This window comes from Procambarus clarkii, chromosome 10, assembly GCF_040958095.1.
Source record: "Procambarus clarkii isolate CNS0578487 chromosome 10, FALCON_Pclarkii_2.0, whole genome shotgun sequence".
NCBI classification, from domain to species: Eukaryota; Metazoa; Arthropoda; class Malacostraca; order Decapoda; family Cambaridae; genus Procambarus; species Procambarus clarkii.
In genome coordinates, this window is record NC_091159.1 from 33,332,900 (window position 1) to 33,348,460 (window position 15,561).

The 15,561-nt window shown below is 43.4% G+C and overlaps 1 long non-coding RNA gene across 1 annotated transcript; it reads left to right on the forward strand.

Annotated features, from left to right (window-relative positions):
- The first annotated feature begins 7,210 nt into the window (after positions 1-7,210).
- LOC123773386 (uncharacterized) lies at positions 7,211-15,327 on the forward strand. Its single transcript, XR_011227991.1, has 2 exons — positions 7,211-7,725; positions 13,716-15,327. It is a non-coding gene; the product is annotated as an uncharacterized lncRNA (long non-coding RNA).
- Positions 15,328-15,561: the final 234 nt, after the last annotated feature.

Below are 15,561 nucleotides of genomic sequence, written 5' to 3' on the forward strand. Positions count from 1 at the left end.
GATAAACCACTTCCTCCATGTCAAGAGGCCAGAGAGGGTAGTATCCTATACCATACACACATAAATCAGTATAGCGTGATGTACTGAACCCTCATCACGGCTCTTATGGATTTATTCATCCTATACAACTTTTCTACCTTCTCTACTCTTCATCGCTGAAACTATCTTTATTATACACTATAAATAAATCACATTAAACAAATTAACATTTAATCATTATATCGAAAATAATATACTTGATGATTCTTGGAGAGTATGGAGTCAAGTATTTAGAGAGACAAGTAAACTGGTACGCATAGATTTGTAACCGATTATGTGGGGGTGGTCACTCTTGGGGGGGGCGGGGTGTTACGAGTGTCAGGTTATCTTGAGGTCATCTTAAGATGATTTCGGGGCTTTTTAGTGTCCCCGCGGCCCGTTCCTCGACCAGGCCTCCACCCCCAGGAAACAGCCCGTGACAGCTGACTAACAACCAGGTACCTATTTTACTGCTAGGTAACAGGGGCATAGGGTGAAAGAAACTTTGCCCAATGTTTCTCGCCGGGGCCTGGGATCGAACCCAGGACCACAGGATCACAAGTCCAGTGTGCTGTCCGCTCGGCCGACCAGCTCCCTAAACGAACAAACGTGTCAAACGAACCAAATATATAATATATTGAAGGTGATAGGAAGGCCGTGTAGCACCATCCACCTAGTTGCATATTACACTGGCCCTAAACATCACAAGAATAAATACAAAATAAAATCACACAAGACGATCGATATCAAAGGTATCAGATTCGCCAAGTATTCTATTGAAAGACATTAAGAATGCATATCATACATTCGTCCTGAGAATTGGGACATTCTACAAGGTGGTGAATGACTAAGTGGGACAATGCAGTTTGGACAATAAGAAGCATGGTGAAGTTCCATTAAGTGCCCGTGATTAAAGTGCTAAGTGGTTTGCCTTCTTTGTGCAGATTTTTGCATATATCAATGTTGTGTATCTCGCTGCCTACTCCACACCGTTCCGGGCCTCTGAAGGCATCTTTATAGTGGCCGCAGCGCTGACATCTGTAACAGCGCATGGGATCTGGATTGAATACCCTTAGCCTGAATTGAATAATTGACAAAGATTAACGGCAAATCTTATCGCGAGGAAGGTATTGTAAGGAAAAGAGCAGAGGTCATCGTTGAATGGTACGGCGAAAGAGCTCGAGGGAGAGGCAGATCACAGACAGGAAGGAGTACTGTTGGGAGGAGGGGGGGGGGGTGAATGGAGTCCTGTCAGCTTTATCAGCTCGCCACCAAGGGAAAGAGGAAATTAAATGAAAGAGTGTTACGAGGATAGATAAATGGTCATTTTATAGACCATGTCAGGTCTATAAAGAGAATAGCAGACAAGAAAGGGTGAATATGTCAACACGAGTTGTCTAGCCAGAATTTAATTGAGAATTTTCAGAGCACGAAAGGCTCTAGAAGGCGTCTACGGATATTTTTCCCCTCACCCCATGTCATGTCGACGGCTAAAACCACCCAAATGGAGCACAGGCTCATGTAACGCCTCAGACCAGTAGAGTTAAGAGTCACAGCTGGAAGGGAAGAGAAAAGAATAACCGCGGAAGTAACCAGGACAAACACAAAGCTTCGGCTCCTGAGGACACAAAGCTGTGAAAACTGAGATCACAAGTGGTCCTGGAAGTCAGGACATTCAACAAGGATATGCACGACTGTAAGAGGGATAATGCAGTTCGTACAATAAGAAGCAGGGTAGCGCTCCATTAAGTACCCGGGAGTTAAACATGTATAACCATTACGTAACCTCGCCAGACCCGTTTCCTACCGCCGGTTACGGTGGTAGGAAAAGTACCACCGGTTACGGTGGTAGGCCACGCTCCCCTTGAGAGCACGCAGTTTGTTACCAGTAATAGAAGACCAACGACCCCACCAACAGGCACAGATTGAGGAATGACTGACTGGGTAGAAGTCGGAACGCCTTTAAAACTATTCGTAAATGATTTTTCACAAAACTCAAAGTTGTACAACCACAATACTATACAGTAAAACAAACTTTAAAAATTCTTGATTTATGCTTTATTATAACTTTATAATAAACCTATGACTTTAACGAAACAGTAAACATTCCACTGTTTACTTCGTGGAACAAAAAGTTATTTTCCAGAAGAAATTTTTTAATAGTTTGTTTTAATTTGGGTCGCACTCCCGAGCTATGAGCTCCTCGACCCGTAATTAAGGATACTTGCATTTGTTTCCATCCTCGAGCAGCAAGGACAAGCTGTCGTTCTTTGAGGAATACCTGAGTTGCACCCAGTGCTTGGGCAACGCCCATGAAGGGTAAGTCCAAACAATTTTCATCTCTGCTGTTAGCCAAGCTGTTTCGCTTTGATTGTTGGACCATTTGCACCGGCTCGGCGGCTTCAAGGCGGCTTTCTTCAGTATCCTCATAACTGAAACCATGTCTTGTAAGTTTGTTTCTTGAAGCATTGGGATTAACACGAATATGATTCGCATATGGACGCTTTTGAGTGAGACAAACGGAAAATGTGGAGGATTTGTCTCCTTGGCTTTCTTGAAGTGCCTGCTTAAGATCCATAAGTTCCTTAAAATGAGTAGGTGGGTCTTTTCGGAAAAAATAATTCGATATATCATGTTTACTCTCATTTTCCGAACTGGTACAATCTTCTTTCTCTTGCAAAGGTCTTGTAAGGGTTTCGTCTTCACGAATAATTATGTCAAGAACCTCTGCTCCATGTTTGAATTTACCGTCAAGAGTATAACCCCAGTATTTATGAATACTATGGCAAATTTCCAGAGCAAGTACAACACTCTTGTCCTCTGTCAACTCTCCACTTCTCACCCGAGAGCCAGCAAGACCAAACATTCTTGTGAGTTGAGTGGCAAAAATGGGGGATCATCACTAGAGTTGAGTACTGGGCTCCATTTGCTTCATCATTGCTCGAATTGTCTCCACTCGACTTTGTTTTTGCTTGATATGTGCTTGTGTGCTAAGAATCCCTGTAGGTCACCAATGACATGCTCAATATTTACATCTCTTTCATATCTTAGTTTCATCTCATCAGTTTTGCTTTCAGGCACCTCATGTGAATTTCTTTTAGCAAGCTCTTCTGGATTAAGCTTCCATGTCGTATCTGATTCCAAAATGTCAACCTCATAGCCATATTGAAGGCCTAGTTCAACATACGGTTTCCTTTTCCACGCCTGTAAATTGGTTTTGTCAATTATTACCGGAGTTTTGCCATCCTGTAGGTCCTGGAGTGCTCGTTGTTAATTCCACTCATGTGCGACTCCAATCCGAGAAGGATCATAGTCATATTTACCACATTTGCTATTAAAATAATCATCTGTAGAGAGAATGACACTCAGTCGTGCCCTTCAGTTCTTCGGCCAATGTTGATTTTTCAGAGCCTGGCAGTTGTCGCATAAGAATCATTAGTTTTACGCCCAGAGAGATTGTGCTGAAAATTTCATCTTTATTATTTGTTGTTGGTGTTGATTTCTTGTTTAACTTTAGAAGATATCTGGGAGGTTTGGACTGCGTTGGAGCTCATTCCTGAATGCCAGAGACCATTGTTCTTCACTGAAGCATTTGGATTAAAACCAATAGGTATAAATTCTGGTGCTAAACACCAATTAGAAGTACAATGCTCTCTATTAAACCTTAAAATCAGCCACATATGCAGATCTGTGGGGGAGAAAGGGAGTTGGAAGATGACCCACTATAAATTCTTTCAAGGCTGCTGTGTGGTGATGCAGGTTCTGTCTCATTTCTTGACTTGTAAGTTATTGAACTAACATATGCTCCCATATTAATATTGGTTCTTCCACTGCTTACACGAGGCACTGTGCCAGTGGCCAAAGATTCTGGTAAAATGTTAATCTTACTTGTTGTGCTTTTCTGACTTACAGGTTTATTGCACATATTAAAAGATTCGCTTTTCAGCTGCTCAGAATTAGCATTTGATATTCCTGATGAACCCGTTTCATAAACACTGCTGCCATCCACAGATAGCACATCACTTTGCGTTAGAGAGTTACGAACGATCGAGTCTGCATCCTGCACACTAGAAGGAAGGTCCCCATGGTCTGTCATTGCCAGTACCATCTCCTTCACATCGCTGGATTCCCATCCACATGATTCAAGTATCATCTCAATAATTTCTTGCTCAACAACTGTTCCAAACATTTCTTGCAAGTTCGTCAACGCTTCACTGTGGTACTCCGACTCCGTGACTCTTGCTATCTCACTTCTCAAGGCTGAGGAACTTGGAACAAACCCGACGAAGTGCGTCTATGTCTGCTTCACCAGTACCGGCCCTTCCTCGTGTTCTCACTGCACCTATCACCTTCAACCTGATAAAATAGTTCAACATTAAAACAAATTTCATGCCGAGTAATTTAAAACAATAATATATTTGTGACCAATATCAGAGTTTTCATATGTATACAAACCCGAGGGGAAAGTGCACATACTGCTTCCCTCGTGAAGTGCAGCGATTGAAGTAGTTTAAGAAAATTCAGTATTTTTTTATGCGCTACAGAGTGTACTCGTATATATCTCATGTTACCCTACCCTTTGTCCATCACTCTTTATATTATTGTAATTAATATCCGTGCCTTGTACAACGTTTTTTTCGTGCAACTGCCTTTTACACCTTATTCTTCTTCTTCTTCTTGATAGTTGTTGTCATTGTTGATTTAGAGGCGGCCACAATCGTGCAACCCGTCCTCGACTCAAGTCCATTACATTCAGCGGTCGACCCCACAGACGCATTCATAAATTTTAACATGCGGTTCATTCAAAACGGGAATTTTCTTAAGTATAAATTAATACTATAATATATTAGCATATTGTGTATATATAGGTATAGGATAGGATAGGTTAGGTGTTTAGGTTCTGTTGGCGATTATTTGTATTTGTAGTACGTGGGTGAAGCATTTATAGCGTTGTGATTCGAACAAAATTCGTCAGTGAAGCACTTGTTCCGGATATGTTCGAACGTCAGCAGTTGTGAGTCGTGTGTAAACCGCTTTTCATTCATAAAGAGGGTGTTTGGCGGGTGCATGGAATCACTTTTGGATCTTTGTTTGGAGGACGGGCTGAATCGTGGGATCGGATGTGCCCCGGTTAAGGGTTAATCGCGAAGCCCGCAAAGGTGAAACGCCAAGTCTAATCGCGAAACAAGTGACGCCAATCACTAGAAACTAATATGTCATGTGGCAAAAAAACGCAGATAGGCAGATGATTGGGGAGCCCCAGGAGTCCCTCAGTGTGACACGCACCGGCCCCACTCCACAGAGAACACTGGGTAGCAAAACCCAAAACTCGGGCCCCAACTAAAACGCAAAAGTCATCCAGTGTCCTCCGGCAGAGTAGAAGCCAGCCGCCCACCACGGCTGAGGGCACACCAGGAGCCCACCAAGACCTGCCAACCCCCGGCACCTCTCGGCCAAGCCGGCCCCCGAACACCATCACCCGGCCGGGAGAACCAGCCAGAACGTCAAAAAAAATCTATCAACAATCCCGTGACCCAAGGCGATATGTGCACCAGGTGTCGTACAACCGGACCGATGAATAGGGATGCCAAACGGCAGTAGCAAGGCCAAAACGCGAAAACAGGACGTAACCCGGCTTCCTCCCAGGTGGAGGAAGTGCCCAGACGTCCGCTCGTCGTTAAGGTTGAACCAGCCTTTTTCTTGATAGTAGGTGCAGTTTGCATGAAGGATTTGTTCAGACTACCCTCATAAACAAAGTGTTTTTTTTTCGTGCAACTGCCAAACCCCGTGTTTATGAAAGTGCTTCGCCGGCGACTTTTGTTCGAACTACAACGCTGTGAACAGCCCGTCCTTTAAACAAAGGAGCCCGTCCTCCTAACAAAGACCCAAAAGTGATTTCATGCACCCGCCAAACCCCCTGTTTATGAATGAACAACGGTTTACACACGACTCACAACTGATGACGTTCGAACATTTCCGGAACAAGTGCTTCACTGACGAATTTTGCTCAAACCACAACGCTGTAAATGCAGCCCGTCCTCCAAACAAAGATCCAAAAGTGATTCCATGCACCCGCCAAACACCCTGTTTAAAAATGAAAAGTGGTTTACACACGACTCACAACTGCTGACGTTCGAACATATCCGGAACAAGTGCTTCACTGACGAATTTTGTTCGAATCACAACGCTATAAATGCTTCACCCACGTACTACAAATACAAATAATCGCCAACAGAACCTAAACACCTGACCTAACCTAATCTATGCCTATAAATACACAATATGCCAATATATTATAATATTAATTTATACTTGAGAAAATTCCCGTTTTGAATGAACAGCATGTAAAAATTTATGAATGCGTCTGTGGGGTCGACCGCTGAATGTAATGGACTTGAGTCGATGACGGATTGCACGGGTGAGGCTCACGAGCCGAGACTTACATTCAGCAATTCAGCCCGTCCTCCTAACAAAGACCCAAAAGTGATTCCATATACCCGCCAAACCCCCTGTTTATGAATGAAAAACGATTTACACACGACTCACAACTGATTTCATTCGAACACTTCAGGAACAAGTGCTTCACTGACGAATTTTGTTCGGACCACAACGCTGTAAATGCAGCCCGTCCTCCAAACAAAGATCTAAAAGTGATTCCATGCACCCGCCAAACCCCCTGTTTATGAATGAAAAACGGTTTACACACGACTCACAACTGATTTCGTTCGAACACTTCCGGAACAAGTGCTTCACTGACGTGTTTTGTTCGAACCACTTCGCTATAAATGCTTCACCCACGTACTACAAATGCAAATAATCGCCAACCGAACCTAAACACCTAACCTAACCTAACCTATGCCTATATATGCACAATATGCTAATATATTATAATATTAATTTATATTTGAAAAAATTCTTGTTCTGAATGAACAGCATGTTAAAATTTATGAATGCGTCTGTGGGGGCGACCGCTGGATGTAATGGACTTGAGTCGAGGACGGGTTGGTAAATGCTTTACCCTCGTACTACAGATACAAATTTTAATTTATATTTGAGAAAATTCCCGTTTACATAAACAGCATGCAAAAATTTATGAACGTGTCTGTGAGGTCGACCGCTGAATGTAATGGACTTGAGTCGACGACGGGTTGCAGCAATTACATTCTCCATTCAGCAACCCGCAGTCACACTCCCACATGAAACGTTTACACATGGTAGAGTTCCCGCTCAACTGGACCAGGGTGCTCCGTTTTCTTTCTATGGACCCAGCATAATTTTTTATTTTTTATTGTATTTATATATAAAAGAATTATTACTTTCTTGTGTGGCTGGACAGGATCTGAGAACGAGCCGGTGAACGACCCAACGACACCGGAGTTAAATGGTAGTACTTACTGGCTGATTGGTGAACAGCGATCGCGGTTCGACCAATAGTGACACCCTGAGGTCACCTGACACCCCGAGGGAGGCGAGGCGAGGCGAGATGGTGCAGGCCAGTTGTCGCTACACCTTGACTACCCGGCGGAGACGAACCTAGCTGTAACGGAGAACTCTTAGTTGACGTGATAGTCTGCGGAAGGGACGTCGTCGTCATCAAGTAACGTTCTGGAGATATTTCCAGAGTACTTGCTGCCATTGTCTGGAGGATTACTTGAGGAAAGTACAGGCGGCTCTAGATTCACCGCCTTACCTTGCACAGAATCGTTAGTGAGTCGCACAAATACTTCATCCAGTCATTAGGGTTTGTGAAGTTTGTAACGAATAATAAAAACGCAAAGGGCATTTAGCAATTCTGGTATTGGTGGAAATTGCTAATATTCAGGTAAATGAAAGGTTGGGGGGGGGGGAGGATGTAGATTTAGATAAAGATTAACCCAAGTGGGTTGACAATAACAAGTGGACCTGTGCCGAGCCCTTAAAGATTTTAAACGTTTAAGTGGTTTGTGAATTGTCCTGTTTTGCAGAAGACACAATAACGTGGCTGAAATGTTTACCAAACCACACACTAGAACGTGAGGAGTCGACGTTTAGGTCCGTCCTGGACCATTCTAAAGTAGATTGTTTTCCTTCGGCGTCCCTCCCTCCCTCCCTCTCTCTCCCTTGTAATTAAGCTACTACTTGAACCTGCATTGTAGTTCCTTTTTGGAAAAACATAAATTAATGAGTTGCAACATGGTTTTACAAATGGCCGTTCATGGTTTAACAAATTGGCTAACTTTTCATTCCAGCATAGTTGAGGCAGTTGATAACGGTAAAGACTGTGATGTGTACCTTGACTTTAGCAAAGCTTTTGATACGGTACCACATGAAAGACTGATTAAAAAAGATAAAGGCTGATGGTATTAGAGGTGCTATATTAAGTTGGATTAAGGCATGGCTATACCAGAGGAAACGGTAAATGGGGTAAAGTCAGAGTGGGGGGAAAATGTTATTTATTTATTTATTTTAATTTATATATATACAAGAAGGTACATTGGGTTTGTGAGAATACATTGGATAGTACAGTATTTACATTCTTGTAAAGCCACTAGTACGCACAGCGTTTCGGGCAGGTCCTTAATCTAGCAGATAATTTTAAGTAGGTAATTTCTATCAGAATTGATAAATGATAAAGATACATTACAAGAGAAAATGAGATGAGAGCTTAGTAAGTATATTAAAGCACATTGTTATATTAAAGCTCTGATTGCATTGACAGCCCTGGTAAAATTAGTAATTTAAAAAAGATTAATAGACACCATACAGCAGATTGACAGCAAAGATCACAATGGTAAAGATGTTTAGATTGGGTACATAAAGATTGGGAGACTGGGTAGCAAAAGATACAGTGCGATTTTAAGGCAAAAAGTGAAACTATGAAGATGAAATTAGGTACTTTTTAGTATTGATTTTGAATGATGTAAAAGTTGGACAGCTTTTCAATTCAGTAGGAAGCCAGTTCCATAAACTGGGTCCCTTTATTTGCATAGTTGTTGTTGAACATAATTCTTATGTTCTTATGAACATAACATGTTGAACATAATCATAATCTTATTGTTGTTGAACATAAGAACAAAGGCAACTGCAGAAGACCTATTGGCCCATACGAGGCAGCTCCTATTCATAACCACCCAATCCCACTCTTATGCATATCCAACCCACGCTTGAAACAATCAAGGGACCCCACTTCCACGTTACGCGGTAATTGGTTCGACGAATAAACAACTCTGTTACCGAACTAGTATTTACCAAAGTCTTTCCTAAATGTGAACTTGTCCAATTTATACCCATTGTTTTGTGTTGTGTTGATACACTTTATATCCTACTAATATCCCCTTTATGTCCATTCGTCCACTTGTAAACCTCCATGTCACTTAAGTCTTCACCTTTCCAGTCAATGCACTTTAAAATGTTGATCTTTCTTCATATGAAAGATTTCTAATTTGGGGAATTAACTTTGTCATCCTACGCTGGATACGTTCAATTGAATTTATATAAATTCTATTGTACGGCGACTAAAACTAAACTGCTTTATCTAAATGGGGCCTAACCAGAGCAAGATATAGCTGAAGAACGGGTATCTTGTTACTGACGTTTAGATTAATAAATGGCAGTGTCCCATTTGCCTTATTATAAACTTTAATGCATTGATCCTTTGGTTTTAAATTTATACTAATCATAACTCCCAGATCCCTTTAGCAATCCGACTTAACAATCTCAACACTATCTAGCTCGTATCTTATAACTTATTACCTAGCCTCAAAACTTTACATTCATCAGCATTAAACTGCATCTGCCAATCTTTTGACCACTTCAAAGCCCTATTTAGATAAACTTTAAGTGATTGAGAGTCTTCAGTGTTAATTTCCCTACCGATTTTTGTATCGGCAAATGTTGCTACTCAAACCTGAATCTAAATCATTTATATATATTATCTAGAGGTCCCAGGACAGAGCCTTGAGGCACTCCACTTACATTTTCACGCTCTGACTTAACCCCATTTATACTGTTTCCTTCGGTATAGCCATGCCCTAATCCAACTTAATATAGCACCCCCAAAACCATGAGCCTCTATCTTTTTAATCACTTTCATGTGGCACTGTATCAAAACCTTTGCTAAAGTAAAGGTACACATTACAATCCTTACCACTATAAACTGCCTCAACTATGCTGGAATAAAAATATAGCAAATTTGTTAAACATGAACGGTTATTTGTAAAACCATGTTGCGACTGATTTTATTAATGTTTTTAAAGATGAAGACTAATTGAATTTCGAATTATCGAGTAGAGTAACTTTACCACAATAGACGTTAGGCTAATTGGCCGATGGTTTGACGCAAGTGATCTATCTTTCTTAATTGGTACCACATTAGCAACCTTTCATGACTCTAGCACTGCCTGACTATTTTTTTATTTGGGAAACCCAAATACAACAAAACAGAAAATAAACAGCATCATTCACATGTACAAAGCAGAAACACACCGTCAAACAGTAGAACAGGAAAACACAAAATTCATACAAAACGCAATGGAATCTTAAACACGAGTAACAATGAAACGGTAAAAAACACGAGCATTATAACCCAGCAATAACTAGGTAAGAAACGGGAAAAAAAAATAACCCGTATCACATAGCTCATCAAAACAAATAAAGCAACACAAAGCAAGAATCACACACAATCGTCTTCATATTTATCCGGATAGAAACGACACGCCTACTTCTTCCTGTAGGCATCCCACTGTACCCACAATTCCATAGGCGCGTTAACGTGACTACGTGATCCTCGCGGTCGATGGATGAAGTCGCGAACATCCAGCTCTGCGCCCTCCACCACGGGGGGCGGTAGGCACGGGAAGAGGCCGCACAGAGGGCTTTGATACAGATGGTGGAACCACACGGGACTGAAGCACAGGAGTCGGCCGGACACAGGCCGGCAACATAGCGGGCGGAGTCGCAGGGGACGCAAATCAGAGGGCGATGGTACAGGAGCCGACCCCACAGGGGGGGGGGGGCGGAGTAACAAAGGACGGCTGAGCAGAGGGCAAAAGCGCGGAAGGCACAGACATGGGCGCCAGAGGCACGGAGGCCGCTGGAACAGAAGCATTTTTAAGAACCAGCACAAAGTCCCCTCCCGCAATCTCGGCCGGTGCCACAACCTCCCAACTCTGGGAACCAGCAACCGGTGACGCGGAGGCAGCCCGAGAAGACACTGGACCAGGGCCAGGCGACAATCCCACCACAGGACCCATCACCGCTGCAACACGGCCCACAAGAGCCGCAGGCACTCAAACAGCGGCGCACACATCACCATCCACAGAAGACGAACTTCCGGAGTCCTCAAATTCCCTGACGTCGGCCCAGGCCTCATCACGAGGCGGAGACAGACTCAAAGCTCGCCGCGAACGCTTTGACACAGGTCGCAGATCGTAGGAACTATCACCCCCACCAGGAAGCACCGTAGCAGAACCGCTGGTTGTTCGCGCAACTCCCCGCAGCGCACGATCACTAAACATCGCAGCCTCAACAACCCGGGGAACAGGACCACACACCGCAGGAGACATCAGTGTGCACGTCGACACGGGTCGAAGACAGCTGCCGGAGACGGCAGAGGCGCAGCCTCGACGTCCGGAGTCACGAGACCACACACCACAGGAGACACAACTGGAGACGAGGCAGGCAGGCAGGCAGGCGGGGGAGGCACTACCTTCCACTCAGACACCCACAGCCACATCGAGGCTGGCATCAGAGATCGACAACGGGGCACCAGACGACTGGGAAGTATCACTCATCACAGCAGCACCCTCCGACAGGTCCGGGACCGCCAACGGGGAAAAGTCCTCCTCCCTGAAGAGGTTCACAGGCCCGACCCGGCTCGCATCATATCCCGCAGTCTGATGGCCCGAGAGTCCGCACCGGAAACACGTCCGGGGCTGACCCCCATAGAACACGCGTACCATGAAGCCCAGAAGCTGGAGAGACGAAGGGATGGAGTACTTAAAGCGCAGCACCACAGTGCGGGTCCCATTCCGGATACCCTTCCACCGCCTGGAGGAGACTGCATTCATCCGGACACTAAAGACCCGCCCATACCGGTAAAATGACGCTGGAGAAGAGTCGGGGGACTCGAAGGGAGCACCTTGAACTGCCACATAGGTAGTCTCACTGCACCTGCCCGACAATTTCACCGAACCACCATCCTCAGGCAGAGTAAATGTCTTCCCGTCATAGCGGTCCACAAAGTCACGATACACAGCCGTAGAGCAGAACTTCACAACAGCTCGATGCCAGGATAAAAGTTGAACGCCGCATACAGACGCCAAGCTCCACCCGCAACATGTCGATCACCACCACCACAACTGCCGGGTAAGACGCTGGGCCAGTAAATTCTAGGCCAATGGTATCCCTCCGCTTCACACGGGGGAAGGGGAGGGATCCCTCGCCATCCCTCCAGCCGCCACGGCCCCAAGGGTCCGCTCACACACACACAAACTACCACGGGTCAGCAAACCAGGAGCTCACAAGCGACACGTCCACCTCCGCCCAGAGCTAGGCGAACACTCCCCTCTGCCCGACTATTGATATAAATATGGTACAGTGGCTCGCAAAGCTCCTCTTTGCATTCTTTAAGCACCCTAGCAAACGCTTCATCCATCCCTGGGGATTTGTTTGGTTTGAGTTTTACTATTTAATTACATCCTCCCTGGTAACTGCTAAACTAGTCAACCTGTCCTCGTCCCCACCCACATAGACTTGTTCGACTGAAGGCATATTGTAAAGTTCCTCTTTAGTAAATACAGATATAAAATATTTATTAAATACTACTCGTCTCTTCATTATCCGTTCTGACCTCTGTTTTTAATGGACCTATCCTTTCCCTAACCTTTGTTCGATGTAACTGAAAAAAAATTTAGGATTTGCCTTTGCTTGGCCTGCTATACGAACTTTATAGTTTCTCTTTGCCCTCGTCTCTCAATTTCTAACGAATTGTGCGAATTCTTGTTCTAAACTGACAATTATAAAAAACTGGTTTGCATTGGAAAAAATTAAGGTCATTAGCAAAAGGCTTCAGGTTTTGAGTAGCATTTGGAATGTCATTGATGTAAATAAGATAAATGGACCAACAATACTACCCCGTGGAACACCTGTTAATTGGCAGTGTGGGAGAAGTGGCATCCTTCACATAAACATACTGGGGCCTATCATTGAGGTAATAGTTGAAAATGCTTATATTTATTAATAGCTGGTTGTGAAACTGGTCTGACTATTGTATGATAGTTTACGGTGAATGGAGACAGAATGATTCACAATTCGACCCTATTCAGTTATTATAGATGGTTGTGCCAAACACGGTTCGGCAGTAGCATGGGGAAAAAAATGGCCTTTGTATTTTAGGACGAGCTGAGTAGGGTGTAAAAGGCACGGATATTAATAGGTGATGGATAAAGAGTAGGGTAACATTAAGATGTATATAGAGTAGACTGTCGGTGATGAAAATACTAATTTTATTACTATAATCGCCACACTTCACGAGGAAAGCTGTATATGGATTCCCCCCCCCCTATCCCCTCGAGTTTGTTTATATACTCGTCTACTCGCCTAATTGTGCTTGCAAGGGTTGAGCTCTGGCTCTTTGGTCAAAACTGATACTGGTCACGAATATATTACTTTAAAAAAAATTCAAGAAGAGTAATTTAAATGTTCAACTATTTTACCAGGCTGAAGGTGAGAGGTAGTGTGAGAACACGAGCAAGCAGTGGTACTGGTGAAGAAGACAGACGCACTTCGTCGGGTTTGTTCAGGTTCCTCAGCCTTGAGAAGTGAGATGGCAAGAGTCATGGCGTCGCAGAACCACAGTGAGCAAGAAGTTAAGATAATTGAATCGTGTGAATGGGAAGCCAGCAGTGCGAGGGAGATGTTACTAGTAATGCCAGACGTTGGAAACCGGCTTTCTAGTGTGCAGGATGCGGACTCTATCCTTCGTAACTCTCCAACGCAAAGTGATGCGTTACCTGTGGACGGTAGCCGTGATTATCAAACGGGTTCATCAGGAAGATCAAATGCTAATTTTGAACAGCTGAACAGTGAATCTTTTAATATATACAATAAACCTGTAAGTCAGAAAAGCACAAAAAGTGAGAACATTTTACCGGAATCTTTGGCCACTGGCACAGTGCCTCGTGTAAGCAGTGAAAGTGCCAATATTAATATGGGAGCATATGTTAGTACAACAACTTACAAGTCAAGAAATGAAGCAGAATCTGCATCGTCACAGAACAGCCTTGGAGGAATGTATAGTGGGTCATCTTCAAACTATCTTTCTCCCCACAGATCTGCATTTGAGTCTGATTTTAAAGTTAATAGAGAGCATGATACTTCTGAGTGTTTAACACCAGAATTAATACCCATAGGTTTTAATCAAAATGCTTCAGTGAACAACAATTACCTCTGGCATTCAGGAATGAGCTCCAACGCAGTCCAAACCTCCCAGATATCTTCTAAAATTAAACAAAAAATTACGCTGAATAAAAAAATGAAACTTTAAACACGGTCTCTCTGGGCGTAAAACTGATTATCAGGACTGCCAGGCTCTGGAAAATCAACATTGGCCGAAGAACTGAAGGGCGCGACTGGTCATTCTCTCTACAGATGATTTTTATAGCAAATGTGGTAAATATGACTGATCATATGAGCGTGGCTGAAGTATGTTGACCAGATCACACACAAGGTGAAGGGACGACGACGTTTCGGTCCGTCCTGGATCATTCTCAATTGGTCTTCTTCCAAAATAAAATAATCTTTCCTGCCTCAACACTAAACAGACGCCTTCTTGTTGGACCTGCTCTAATACACAACCTACTCAAAATGAACTAGTCCTGGCTTTGTTGCTGTTGACTCTTCCCTTTCAGTGTATATGCTCTAATCTTTCTAACAAAAGATTAAAGCATTTGAGTATATACTGTGAAAGGGAAGAGTAAACGGCAACAAAGCCAGGACTAGAGCAAATTTTGGGTACGTTGTGTATTAGAGCAGATTCAACAAGACGGCGTCTGTTTAGTTTAGAGGCAGGAAAGATTATATTTTGGAAGACCAACTGAATGGTCCAGGACGGACCGAAACGTCGTCGTCCCTTCACCTTCTAGTGTGTGGTCTGGTCAACAGCAGCTCCTCTTTATATCCAACCAAACTCGTTCATTTTGGGGGAGGCAGATTGAAACTCTGGTAAGGGAATATTTTATTAAAGCTGGATAAAGTAAAATATGTAAAGTTATAATAAACTAAATAAAATAAATTTGTATCATAGGAAGAATAAATATAAATTAAAGAACACCCTACTTCTGTTAGCTTCCTCAACTGTATGAATTCCTGCTTCCTCATACCCTTAATCACTAGACCTACTAGAATCACTGATAGTACTGCCACGACTGTAGATCACATCTGGACCAACATAACCTCTCCGTTTACTTCGGGTATAATCACCGATAGCACTACAGACCATTACCCCACATTTCTCTTAACTAACATGAACACACCACCTCTAGAGACAAGGGAGTTAAGCTATAG